Here is a 13,100-nt window from a genome sequence, read left to right on the forward strand (position 1 = left end):
AAACCTGGCACAGGATATGATAAAAATTGAACGCAATGTGTTGGAAATAATCAAAAACTCCTCTTAACATTAGAATTAAGGTGAATTAATTGTTGAAAGTCATTTTATAAGCTTAATGAGCACTGACGACAAGTTAATTTCAACGTAATTAAGTATAATTAACGTGAAATTAAACCCCAAATATACATTTTTTTGGAAAGAAACTCATAACCCTTAAATGATGTTCTTGATTAAGATTGTATCTACCCAAGCCGTTGGTAAAGCCCCATATTTTCTCTTTCACACTTAAGCTAATTTAAATTATCTCCAAAAAGTACCTTAATAGGCGCGAAATTCAAAAGTTTAGCGTAAAATGAGAATCGATAACTCCACTAAAAATTGCAATTAAGGTGAAGCATACATTTAAATTCATTTTATAACCTAAATGTACACTGCCAAAACATAATCGTACGTTAATTTTATCTCAATTTAATGTAATTAACGCGAAATTAAACCAAAATATACATTTTTGGATAAAAGCTCAAATAACTTTTAAATAAACTGTTTAATTATGATTAATACTACCCAAGCCATTGGTAAAGCCCGATATTTTCTATTTCACATTTAAGTTAATTTAAACTATCTTTGAAGTACATTAATTGCCGCGAAATTCAAAAGTTTAGGGTACCATAATGATGAATATATGGCAAAAATATTAAACTGCACTAAACATTGCAATTAGGATAAAAAATTCAACACGCTCAAATCAAGATAAAAACATCACAAGTTTTTCGTACAGCCACAGTAGTTTACTATTTCACTTTCAAATTAATTTAAATGATCATTAAAATATATCAAAAGCGCATACATTAAAATTTTAGGGTAATTGCAATTAAAGGTAATATTTCATTGAAACTTGTATTATAAACTAAATCCACACTAGATAAACAAGATAAGCCGTTAAGTTAAACTCAATCAAGTTTAATTAATGTGAAAGATTCGTGTTTTGGGTAAATTCATGGATATCTTATAATTAAACTAACAAATTAAAATTAAAACTACACTTATCTTTCACTCAGCCTCCACTTTCCAGTTTAATTCTTACGATTAATTAAATTGCCATTTAAAATCATTTTTCCCATTTTGAAAAGAGAGCCATTGAAAAGGAGCGATATTTAAAAGTTTTGGGGCAAAATAGTCATTGTTCCGCAAGAGTCAAACAGTCACTCCTCTAAAGTTTGCAGCTAGGGAGAATTTCTTGTTCAAACTCGTATAATAAACTGAAATAACACTAGTAAAAGAAGATAAGCCGTTAATTTCAACTTAATAACCATATTTAACGTGAAATTAATCGAAAACAATAGCTTTTTTGGGTAACTATAGATAACCCTTAACTGAAATAATAAAATAAGATCAAACTACGCGAGTTGTTCTTTCAGCCTAAATGTTTTCCTATTTAACACTAAAATTAATTAAATTATCACTATAATACATTATTAGGCTCCAAATACAAAATTTTTGGGTAAGGAATGTGTCAAAATGAAACTTTTCCATTTAAACTGGGCGAGACCGACCGGCAACGGTTTGGTTGAGCCCGGACCAGCGTCGGGGCCTTCCCGTGGAATATTTCAGCAGCGCGGCGTGCTGGGTCTCGTGCCTGGCGCGACCGTTTCGGTCGGCAACTAACAGCCAACTCAGAACTGGCACGGACCAGGGGAATCCGACTGTCTAATTAAAACAAAGCATTGCGATGGCCGTTGATCGGTGTTAACGCAATGTGATTTCTGCCCAGTGCTCTGAATGTCAAAGTGAAGAAATTCAACCAAGCGCGGGTAAACGGCGGGAGTAACTATGACTCTCTTAAGTACGGGAGTCAACAGTCACGTTTTTTCGCGCTCCGTAGTTTTTCACCTAAATTTGAGTTTTATCGCGATCGCGACCGGGTTTTTTTTTGTTATTCGTGTCCGTTTAGGTTTCGGGAAGTGTGTTTGAGTGTTTTCGGTCTCGTCGGTCAAGTGGTCCTCTTTTCGTGGACGTTTTTGTCACATTGCTCGCCAGAACACCACTTTCGTCTAGTTCCCCTTCAAACATCTCTTCTTCGCCAAGTTACAAATGTCCGCGTGATATGTCTTTCGGAGTTCAAATTTCCTGGATTGTCGTCTATCCAACGAGATCTTCCGCGTGGCTCTACCATCTACGGTTCGTTTGCAATTTTAATTTTAGTGATGGGCATCTTCAAACTTTTGGACATTTAATTATTTTTAAAATTTGAATTTTAGGCTTAGTGTTTTTGAAAACGTGTTTTTATTTCCTCGCGCTGTTTCTCGTGCTTGTTCGGATTTATTTTTATTGACCATTGCGTAATCCTTTTACTACATTACGTAATTTAAATTTAATTTTTCCTAAAATCTCATTGGTCGAATCTTCAAAAGCCAATAACTCGAAAACTATTGGTCCTAGCGACATTTAGGCAATTTTCGGCCCCCCCCTTCCAAACCTCCATCTCCGGGGAAAGGCGTCTTTCTGATGGTGTGATGTCATTTTTTGAAAACCCATAAAAAAAAATATATATATATTGCTAACCTTTTTTCGAATTTTTGGCTGTTAGAGTTTTTTAGAGTGACCATTAGGCTTAGCTTTGTTTGCTTCGTGGATTGACCGTTTGGTCCAATGTCGGTTCAGCGAATGTTGTACAAATTGTTTTTTATGATAAGTAAATTTTTAGGGATAGATTAACATTTTACTTTCCCGGAAGCTATGAATTAATTTCCAGTAGTGCCAACCCATAAGCTTCTTGTTATATTTTTTTTAAGGGCAATGGCCATACGGGGTCCTTTGTGACCACCAAAACCCGTAAATTTTAACAATCTTGATTAATTCATTTTGATGACTGTTGTCGCTCTGTGAATGGCGGGTATAATTACTACATTTAAATATCCAGTTAGTTACTCCGTTAATTGCCCTAAATGCTCAAATCAGTTTCGCGATCATCTGACTTGGCGTTCTCATCTAAATACACACGGTTCCGCCGATGTTACATACCTTTGCCAATTTTGCTCGCGTGTGTTCCGGTCCATCCAAGCAGTCGCCGCCCATTCATCGCGTGGCAAGAGCTTACCAGGACCTAGCTTGCCACAACCTCCTGCGCCCACCACAATCGCTGTCTGTCCTCATTGCCCGACAACGAAGACCTGCAAAACATTCGCTGGTTTACAAGTGCACATTCGTCGTGCCCATCCTACCATCTACTTTCGCAACAATGTGGTCGCACCCTCGAACCGTTGGAGTGAGGAGCAAACATTATTGTTGGCTAGAGCCGAAGTCGAACTTTTCGGTTCCCGTTGCATTAATACAGATCTACATGCATTGTTCCCATATCTTACCCACGCAGCTATAAAAAGCAAACGCAAACAACTTGTTTATAAAGACCTAGTAAAATAATCAAAACGCGTCTTGGATTTAACCAAGACCTAAAAAGTATCGATAAGAACATGGTTAATCACTTGACTGAAGGATCAGATATTGAAACTTTTTAATTAAATCTTACGTGCTTAAGAAAGTAATGTTCCATCACCATATTCCATTGAATAAACTTATTTTACTGGTAGTAAATATTTTCTCTCTCAATAATTTGAAAAATTTACTTATCTCGGGTTTTCGAGCACAATTCCATTCCCCGAAAACATTTTATAACTACATTTATTATCACTTTTAAGAGAGTACGTGTATGACATTGTGTCGTTAATAGGTTGCTAACATATCCCCCCGTTCATGCCCTGTACGCTCCATAGTGAAACTTTTTGTTAATTTTAGTGCAAATTTCAACAATGGCAGCACATTCAATGGGGACGTTATGATTTTTGCTCTTGGTTAAACTGAATTATGTAATAGACCACTTTGACATATCTTAGAGGGAAAGACACGGGGGTAAAACTTAGCCTTCAAACTTGCTCGATGGAAAGATCATAAATAGAGCAGAGACGGCGAGGGGTCAAACCCCCCCCCGTATGTCCCGAAACTGAGGATCGACATCTCTTTTTTTTACGTAGAATGGGCCTATAGCAGCGGTACGACAGACAATGGTCACACGGTTCTATGCCATGGCGTTTCTATGGTTCGCAAGCAGTAGGGGCGTCCATGATATTCGTAATTTTTTGATTTTCTTTGTTGCAATTGCTAACTTAAGCACGGTCGTAGCCTGAAAATTCTGACTTGGTTATTTTGCAATATAGCCTGCGTTCACCGAGTCGCGTGATCTAGGACGCTGTGGCTCGACTCCGCTACTTAGTCTGTATATCTTCAGGAACAAGGAACATGTATTAACGGTTTTTAAAGGAAAATGGGATTTATAAACTTGTCGCTGCGAATCTTCCTATAGAAAATGTAGTATTTCTAGTAGCCCCAGAGACTTCTAGTAGCACTCTGTATGCATTTGGTAGAACAGTTTTATAGATATTGAAATGGTAGAAGATATTTATAAAATAAAATTTGTTCGAATATTTAAACTTCAATTTGGTCGAATTATTTCGTAGTTGTCCTATTTCAAGGCGATGAATGCTCTCAAAAACAATTACTATTTGCTGACGAATACCTTAAAAAGTAATTCACACAGAATTCTCGAGCAGTTTAATGCGTAATTGAGTGGGCTATTGCCTTGGTAACGAGGCCAGCGAAAGACAAGGCATGAGAATGACACAAGGCGTACTTCTATCAAGGGGGGTATACAACTATACATCCTCCTTGTTCGTATCGGGCGCAGCAGAGGCTAAAGCAGACTCCGACTAAATCGTTTTGTCATTGTTATGTTGTAGTTATATGGTATTTTCCACACGAAAACTCTTAAAAGTGATAATAAATGTAGTTATAAAATGTTTTCGGGGAATGGAATTGTGCTCTAAAACCCGAGATAAGTAAATTTTTCAAATTATTGAGAGGGAAAATATTTACTACCAGTAAAATAAGTTTATTCAATGGAATAGGGTGATGGAACATTACTTTCTTAAGTATGTAAGATTTAATTAAAAAAAAGTTTCAATATCTGATCCTTCAGTCAAGTGATTAACCATGTTCTTATCGATACTTTTTAGGTCTTGGTTAAATCCAAGACGCGTTTTGATTAATATCTGTTACTTCGGTCTTAATTTTTATTAATTTTGCGTACATGCGGTGGTGATTGATTTATTTCAGTGCTCATTCCCGCTAGCTGCCGAAAAGGAAATAGTTTGTGATTAAATAGACTGAGAGTTAGTAGCTAAGAGGACGTCACATCAATATTTTTAGTCTTAATTTAAGCTGATGAAATTCGTAGATATACGAGGGTGTGATGTCATGACAAAGATTTTAGTTCGACTATTTCTGATGAACCCAGACCAGAATTCTACAGGGCCGGTAGGCCCTTGTAGATATGACATGACACCCTTCCGTAATGTTAAAGGAAAATTCACAGTTTTTAGGGTTAGCGTCCCATAGAAAAAGCATTAAAAAATTTTCGTTTTTTTGAGGAAATTGTCATAGGCCATACGGAAAAAGTAAAGCGAAGTTAGTTTTCGGAATACTTCTAAATTAACAAGCATTTATTAAATGGGAAACTTACCTGTTTCGATTTTTAATTAATGAATTCTATTTTTTGTAATTTAACTAATTTAACTAATTAAGATAGTACGTCAAAAAATTACTTTTGGGTCAGAAGTCAGCCTAACCTTATAGCACGCTTAAACCTAATTCTACATTTCGTTCTCGTTGACATCTAGAAGGGCCTAGGTTTGTGGGTGCTAACAAGTTACGTTGACATATTGCAAATGTTGGCTTTCTTGCTGATTTTCCTAATTTCTTAGCAGTGGAAGCTAAGTAGCTAACAAATTACTTTGGTATTTCATCCGAGCTTGAGCACCTTTATATGTATTTTCTAATTAACTGTAGCACCCTTAATAAGAAATACGTCGTTATCAGGTCGAATTTTCGTCTAGAAAAGTAATTCAGGTAAATAATTACAGTTAATAGAAGTTTTTATATCATTTAAAGTAAGCTTTTCGACGTTCTTTACGGCCAAGGCTTAAGTTGTATAGACTAATGGCACCCCATGTTATTTCCCCATAGAGCTTAATACAGTCGAACGCAGAGGGCTGCCATTACCCTATTTTAGTTACTCTATGTAATTATAGTCTCATATAGTGTCTTTCCTCTTTCTTTGAAGATTATTAAAAAGGCTGATTTCCGGCTCTCATTTGTTTTGGAATCCTGTATACGTATAGTCTGCTCAATTTTATGCCAGAAACATGCCTAACCGGGGTAACCCTAGGTTTTTTATGCTGTATTTACCGTGTTCGCTTCCAATTTGATGTAAAAATGGCATACCTATTCAAATTATTAACGTGTTGAAATAAAGATAGTGCTTTTCACCCTGTGAAAAGATCGAAAAGTTCAAAATACTATTGGTAAGATGACAAAACGTTTGATATGTTTCTCCTACGGCAGTTAAAAGAGTCGTGGTGTACGTTAGCGCAGTTTTTGTTACCAACAGTGGATTTTGTTAATTCATAAATATAAGTAACAGTGGTGCTGAATAATCCAGGAGGACAGTGTCGTTATGTAATTTAGTTAGTCAAATAATTTCCATGTTTACATCAGCGCAGATTTTTCCAACGTAACCACGTCAGCAACGGAGGGTTTTGTTGTTCGCTATCTCCACAGTTCACATTGCCGTTTGTTTATTTGTCTAAATTTCTATGAATTGTTTAGGTATTTAATTTAATTACTGTTATTGAAGCCAAAGTTGCTAAACTATAGAATCACATCATTCATTAACATATGTTATAGATGATCTTTATGTTCCCGCAAATTTAGCACGTGGTATGATAAAAATTTAACACATTGTGTTGGCAAGAATGGAAAACTCTTCTTAACTTTACAATTAAGGTGATTTGAAACTCATTTTATAAGCTAAATCAACACTGCCAAACCTCAATCCCTCATTAATTTCAACTTAATTAAGTATAATTAACGTGAATTTAAACATGAAATATACATATTTGGATGAGAACTCGAGTAACTTTGAAATAAAATACTTAATTATGATTAAAACTGCACAACTGTTAGTATAGCCCCATGTTTTCTATCTCATACTTATTTAATTTAAATTATCTTTAAAGTACATTAACAGGCGCGAAATTCGAAAGTTTAAGGTAAAATAAGATTCAAAACCCACTGAAAATTGCAATTAAGGTTAAGTATATATTGAAAGTCATTTATAACCTAAATGTACACTGCAGAAACACAATCCTACGTTAATTTTTAATCAATTAAATATAATTAACGTGAAATTAAACCAAAAATATTCATTTTTTGGATTAAAAGCTCAAATAACTTTTAAATAAACTGTTTAATTAAGATTGAAACTACCCAATCCGTTGGTAAATCCCAATGTTTTCTATTTCACACTTCAGTTAATTTCAACTATGTTTAAAGTACATTAATTGGCGCGAAATTCAAAAGTTTAGGGTAAAATAATGACTTTGGCAAAAATATTAAACTGCACAAAACGTTCCAATTAGGGTAAAAAATTCCAATAAATTATACTTTTAAGCTTAATCGACTCTCCCGAACTGCGCTCAAATTAAGATTAAAACAACGCAAGTTTTTCGCACAGCCACAGATGTTTCCTATTTCACTTTCGAAATAATTTAATTTATCATTAAAATACATCAAAAGCGCATACATATTTTAGAGTAATTGCAATTAAAGTTAATATTTCATTGAAACTTGTATTATAAACTAAATCCACACTAGATAAACCGTTAAATTAAACTTAATCAAGTATAATTAATGTGAAATTAACCCAAAACACGAATGCTTTTGGTAAATTCATGGCTACCTTATAATTAAACTAACAAATTATAATTAAAACAACACTTATCTTTCACTCAGCCTCCATTTTCCTGTTTAATTCTTACACTTAAAAAATTGTCATTTAAAATCATTTTTCCCATATTGAAAAGAGAGCTATTGAAAAGGCGCGAAATTTAAAGGTTTTCGGGTGAGGACATTGGAGCACCAAAAACATACTGCGGTGTCACTTGTTGAACGTTAAAGCGACCTTCATCACTTTAAATCCCATGACCTGCTCAATCTGGCAATCTTTGAAAACTCAACTTTGAGGTACTTCCGGTCCCTTTTGATATACGGGGTCTTCAGTGTAGGAGCTAAGTAGTAGAATTGCAGTAGTTAGTCTCGTTTCCTAGCAAAATGCCAACCTGTTCTAACCAGGACAAATTGGACAGGATGTTTATTTTGGATGAAGGTCGCAGTAACGTTCAACTAAAGGCAGTGTTTTATGCCGAACGGTTTCGACACCGACAACATCCGGTGCGAAGCACCTTTTCCGACATTGGCGAGCACCTTCGTGATTTCGGTAGTGCAAGTCCGTGAACGTAGAATAGACTGTATAGTCTGTAATGAGGATAGAGATTTTGACATCGTAGCACGTTTTGAAGCCAATTCATGCTAATAGTAGAGCGGTGGAACAAGAAGTTGCACTAAGCCATTCTACTGTTTGTGCCAGTTTACAAGGGCATCATTACCGACATTATCATACCCCCCTACATCAAGCCTTAACGGACGAGGATTTCGTAAGACGGCAATACCATTAGTCTTACCATGCGTCATGAGTTTACTGCTTGCAAATTTATTGCAAGACATGGACAGTCGTCTGGAAGAGTGCCTAAACCACAATGGTAGAAACGTCGAATATTTACGATGAGGTGTTAGTTAAGAGGTTGTAATTTGAGGCCCACGTTCTAAGACTAATCGTAGGACAGTGCTTTAAAATATTTTGTTGCATTCTCCAGTATTCTTTTTGTACCTTGTCACTCGTTGTCACTTGCATACAATAAAACATGAATTCTAAACATTTATTTACATCCTGTATAATTTAGTATGACATCACCCGTTGGCAGTATTGGGGGTTGTACATAAAGGAAGCTGTTGGTCTGATCTCGACACCACTGTACATGTATACAGTGTACGAAACAAATATTTTTCTTCCATATTTCAAATACCGTCGTTTTTAAGCTTCTTTTATAAATAAAGTGCAACATAATATGCTTATCGAAATCAATGTTATTGGATATAAGTTAAATGTAATTAACGATACTTAAGTACTTCTTTAAGCAATTAGAAATAGATCAACCCCAAATGTATGACGGTAAAGCAAACATAATTATTCAAAATTTAATTACATTAAGACTGAAGTAACAGATATTATAAAAAAAGTCTTGGTTTGGACCAAGGCCGAAAAAACAAACGATATGTGTGAGGTTTATCATTTGACTGAAGTTTCAGATATTGAAATTATTTTAGTTATTTTTATCCATTTAATCCTTAATTAATATTAAATTCAATCAACTGATTTTACTGTTAATCGATCTATTCCCTCTAAATTAATTGAAAAAATTACATATCTACGCTTTTTCAAGAACAATTACATTTTCCGAAAACATTTTATCATGAAATTATTTATTTTGAAGGGATTTCGTGTAAGCACCTTGACGGACATAGTTTTAATTGTTGCTGGCTTGACAAATTTTCAAGTTTGCATAAAAAAAAACTTAAATCGGTAAGTTGCTAAGAAGACTGATGTTAAAAAAAATATGATAATTTAAATTTATTTTGTTCAGACTAGCTAATAAACGAATGCCGTATACTTAAGACAAAGCAACATCGTTTATCCTGTGTAGTTTTTATTAGTAGGTAGCTATCTGTAGCACTGGAAAATATGATATCGATATAAATATAACCAAAGGTATAGGTAAAGATTACATAAAAAGAAATAGGTTTCAGTAGCAATGGCTTGTTATATTCATTTCCATTCATTACCAGTTAAACGATGAAGGTCACACTTAACTTAACCCCCCCCCCCAAGAAAGTCTAAAATACGAAGAGGGAAATTGCAGTGCAACCTTTCTTTCATAGTCGCGACATTAGAAATGTAGCATTTCGATATACGAAATTAAATGTATGAATTCGTGCAACACCGGCCTGGTTTGGCATCCACTATTAAATATTTACATTTTCCTTTCGAATTATGTCAAAGTTCGCTTGGTCTTTTTAGACACAGTATTTCAAATATTCAATATTGATCCCTCAACTCGTACTCCCTTCAAAATAATTAATTTCATGATAAAATGTTTTCGGAAAATGTAATTGTTCTTGAAAAAGCGTAAATATGTATTTTTTTCAATTAATTTAGAGGGAATAGATCGATTAACGGTAAAATCAGTTGATTGAATTTAATATTGATTAAGGATTAAATGGATAAAAATAACTAAAACAATTTCAATATCTGAAACTTCAGTCAAATGATAAACCTCACACATCTCGTTTGTTTTTTCGGCCTTGGTCCAAACCAAGACGTTTTTTTATAATATACTAGTTGCTTTCACGCTAATTTTGAACCCCATTTCCAATGTCATTGTGTCAACAAGATCTTATTCAGAACGGATATTTCTCTTAACCTTTTCACGAGATTCAACATATAGATTACCATCTTTTGTGATTAACTTTAACCTAATTTAAGAAACTAAAATAGTAATTTTTTTTGTTAAAAATGGCATTAAATAAGACAACTAGCAATAATTTGGCAATATTTCGGGGGAAAAGAAATACAGTTTTGTAGTATTTTGGAAAAGCTGGCAATATCATAATAATTATATATAAATATAACGCGTCTTAAAAAGATTTTCTATTCTGTATAGTGTGGTAGTTTGGCATATTTTATTTTTCGCTCTGTCCTTAAGTACAATTTTTATTGGATTAAGCCATTGTTATAGATGAAAAATGATTAGCCACCATACTATGGGAGTCTGGCAATGGAACTGTGCTTAGATTTATCCATGAATATAGGAAATAATAGAATCAACAAATTATTTAGTAGTATTTATGAAAATAATGGTAACTATTTTACCTTTGATAAATAAAGTGAAATGAGAGTTACAGTAGTTTATTGATGACAAAAGTTAGGGTTAATAGTATTATTTATTTTTAAAAATATAAATTGTAATTTTTAAAGGTTATGGCTGTTCAATAATTACTTTTAAATCATTAAAACAATAAATTGCTTTAAGAATATTTAAGTTAAACTTTTTTTAAAAGTTAAAACACGCATGATTATATTTTATTGGAATGTGCTAAATTATTTTAAAAACACATTTGGTTTGATAATTGCTACGTTTATTTATAGCACGCAATTTGGAATTATATTTCCCTGGTTGTTATTTATTTATGGTATTCATTATAATTATTTTCCAGTAAATAAAAATTTTGTTTTTCACGTTTAAAGCTAATAGTAATTTTTAAAGGGTTTCATTCGTAACTTTATAAGGAAAATAATTTTTGACACCAGAAAGGCTTTTGAGAATAATTAGAGATTGCGTCCTAACTGGCAAAAAATAGACCTTAACAGGGAAAAGCTATGAATAACTATAATTAATTTTAACTGAATCTAAAATGTTAGTTTCACTATGAATACATGAGAGGGATTAAAAATGTTCAAAGACAGTCATACGTGAAGGTTGGATTTAAAAAGTGTGAAAAGTTCAACATTAATAACGTTAGAGCACCAATAATCATTTTGTTAATCTCTCGAGTGAATAATTCAATGATGAAAAATTATTTATACACATTTAATCCTAGGACTGTAAAATTGAGAATATATAATAGCCAGAAAAATAGTAAGCATGGGTTTTAATGTTAAATTATTTTAGGTATAAAAAAGGGAAGGGGGATTTTTTTAAAATACTGCTAATATACTTAAAGATGCTTTTTAAAAAGGGTAGTGATTTGTTGGTGTAGAATCTGCAGTTTAGCTCAGATAGTTAATGAAGCGCCTTGTATTTCGTTAGTGACACCTTCAATCCAGTTGATTTATTTTTTTTTCTATATTTAATACTATTGAACTAAGATGGCGTTAGTGGTTAATGTCATTAAATGGTAGCTTTTTTTACTGGTTCCATCGCGCTTGGTTTTGTTTTATTGATGTAGAGTCTGCAGTTTAGTTCACAGTTAATGAGGAGCTTCGTGTTTCACTATTGAACCAAGATGGCGTTAGTGGTTAAAGTCATTAATCGGTAGCTTTTTTACTAGCTCCATCGCGCGTGATTTTGTTTTGTTAATGTAGAATCTGCAATTTACTTCAGAGATTTAATGAATTGCCTTGTGTTTGGTAGCGACATCTCCAGTCCATTTTATTTTTTTTATATTTATCACTTTTGAACTCAGATAGCATTACTGCTTAACGTCATTAATTGACAGCTTTATTTTACTAATTCCACCGAGCTTGTTTTGTTTGGCAAACGTCCGTAAAATAACGTTCATAAGGCGTTTCGATGGAAATTTAAATTGAAGTCCAAGGTGATTATGCGGTTAATCACAGTTGGGTTTTTTAGAGTAACGAGTGAAGTACTTGAGGTTTAATCGGGTGGTGAAGGAGGGGGGATTTGGGGTATTTCACCAGCTGCGGACACGGGGTAGTCAGTTCCTGTAGGGTAGGCATACTGACAAGTCCCTTATTCTCTCAAAACTTTGTCGCCCAGAAGCTTGGCTTACAGGAGTGCGCCCAAACTCCCAACATAGTAAAGTACAAAATTTTAGTAACAAACCATTGCTGTTCTAAATTTTAATAACGTTGAAGCAACTTTTGTTCAAAAAAGTTTTTTTTAGCGAATTCATATCTGTTATGAACTTCTATTGTGTTGATGAACTTGAAGGCAAGGCTTGCCAAGCCGTTATATAACTATGCAGGGAAACCAAATAATTGACACGTATTATTTGGCCTTGGTACAGCTTGACGTTCTATAGACATTCACTCAACAAATACGAGGGTTATTTCTTTGAATATCTTTGCTGTTTTTAATCGAAAGTCGCTCTCATTCTTCGAACACGCCAGTCTAAAGTGTCTGTTATTTCGGCATAGAAGTTGAATATTTATATTTCTTGATCTGTCTATCGAAGTCTTGTGGTGTTGTTTTTTATAATGACGATGTTCATATTTTTAGCAGTGTAGTTTTAACCTTTTATTATACTGGTAAAGGCTATGATGAATTATCTTTCTGTTGAAGCTTAGCAGCTGG

At 33.8% G+C, this 13,100-nt stretch overlaps 1 long non-coding RNA gene across 1 annotated transcript; it reads left to right on the plus strand.

Annotated features, from left to right (window-relative positions):
* Positions 1-8,014: 8,014 nt before the first annotated feature.
* Positions 8,015-8,886, plus strand: LOC149663465 (uncharacterized). The gene is made up of 2 exons (XR_016368560.1): positions 8,015-8,133; positions 8,217-8,886. It is a non-coding gene; the product is annotated as an uncharacterized LOC149663465 (long non-coding RNA).
* Positions 8,887-13,100: the final 4,214 nt, after the last annotated feature.

This window comes from Phalangium opilio, unplaced genomic scaffold (genome assembly GCF_054372755.1).
Source record: "Phalangium opilio isolate 3A_F unplaced genomic scaffold, DU_Popi_V2 ptg000062l_1, whole genome shotgun sequence".
In the NCBI taxonomy this organism is placed as follows: domain Eukaryota; kingdom Metazoa; phylum Arthropoda; class Arachnida; order Opiliones; family Phalangiidae; genus Phalangium; species Phalangium opilio.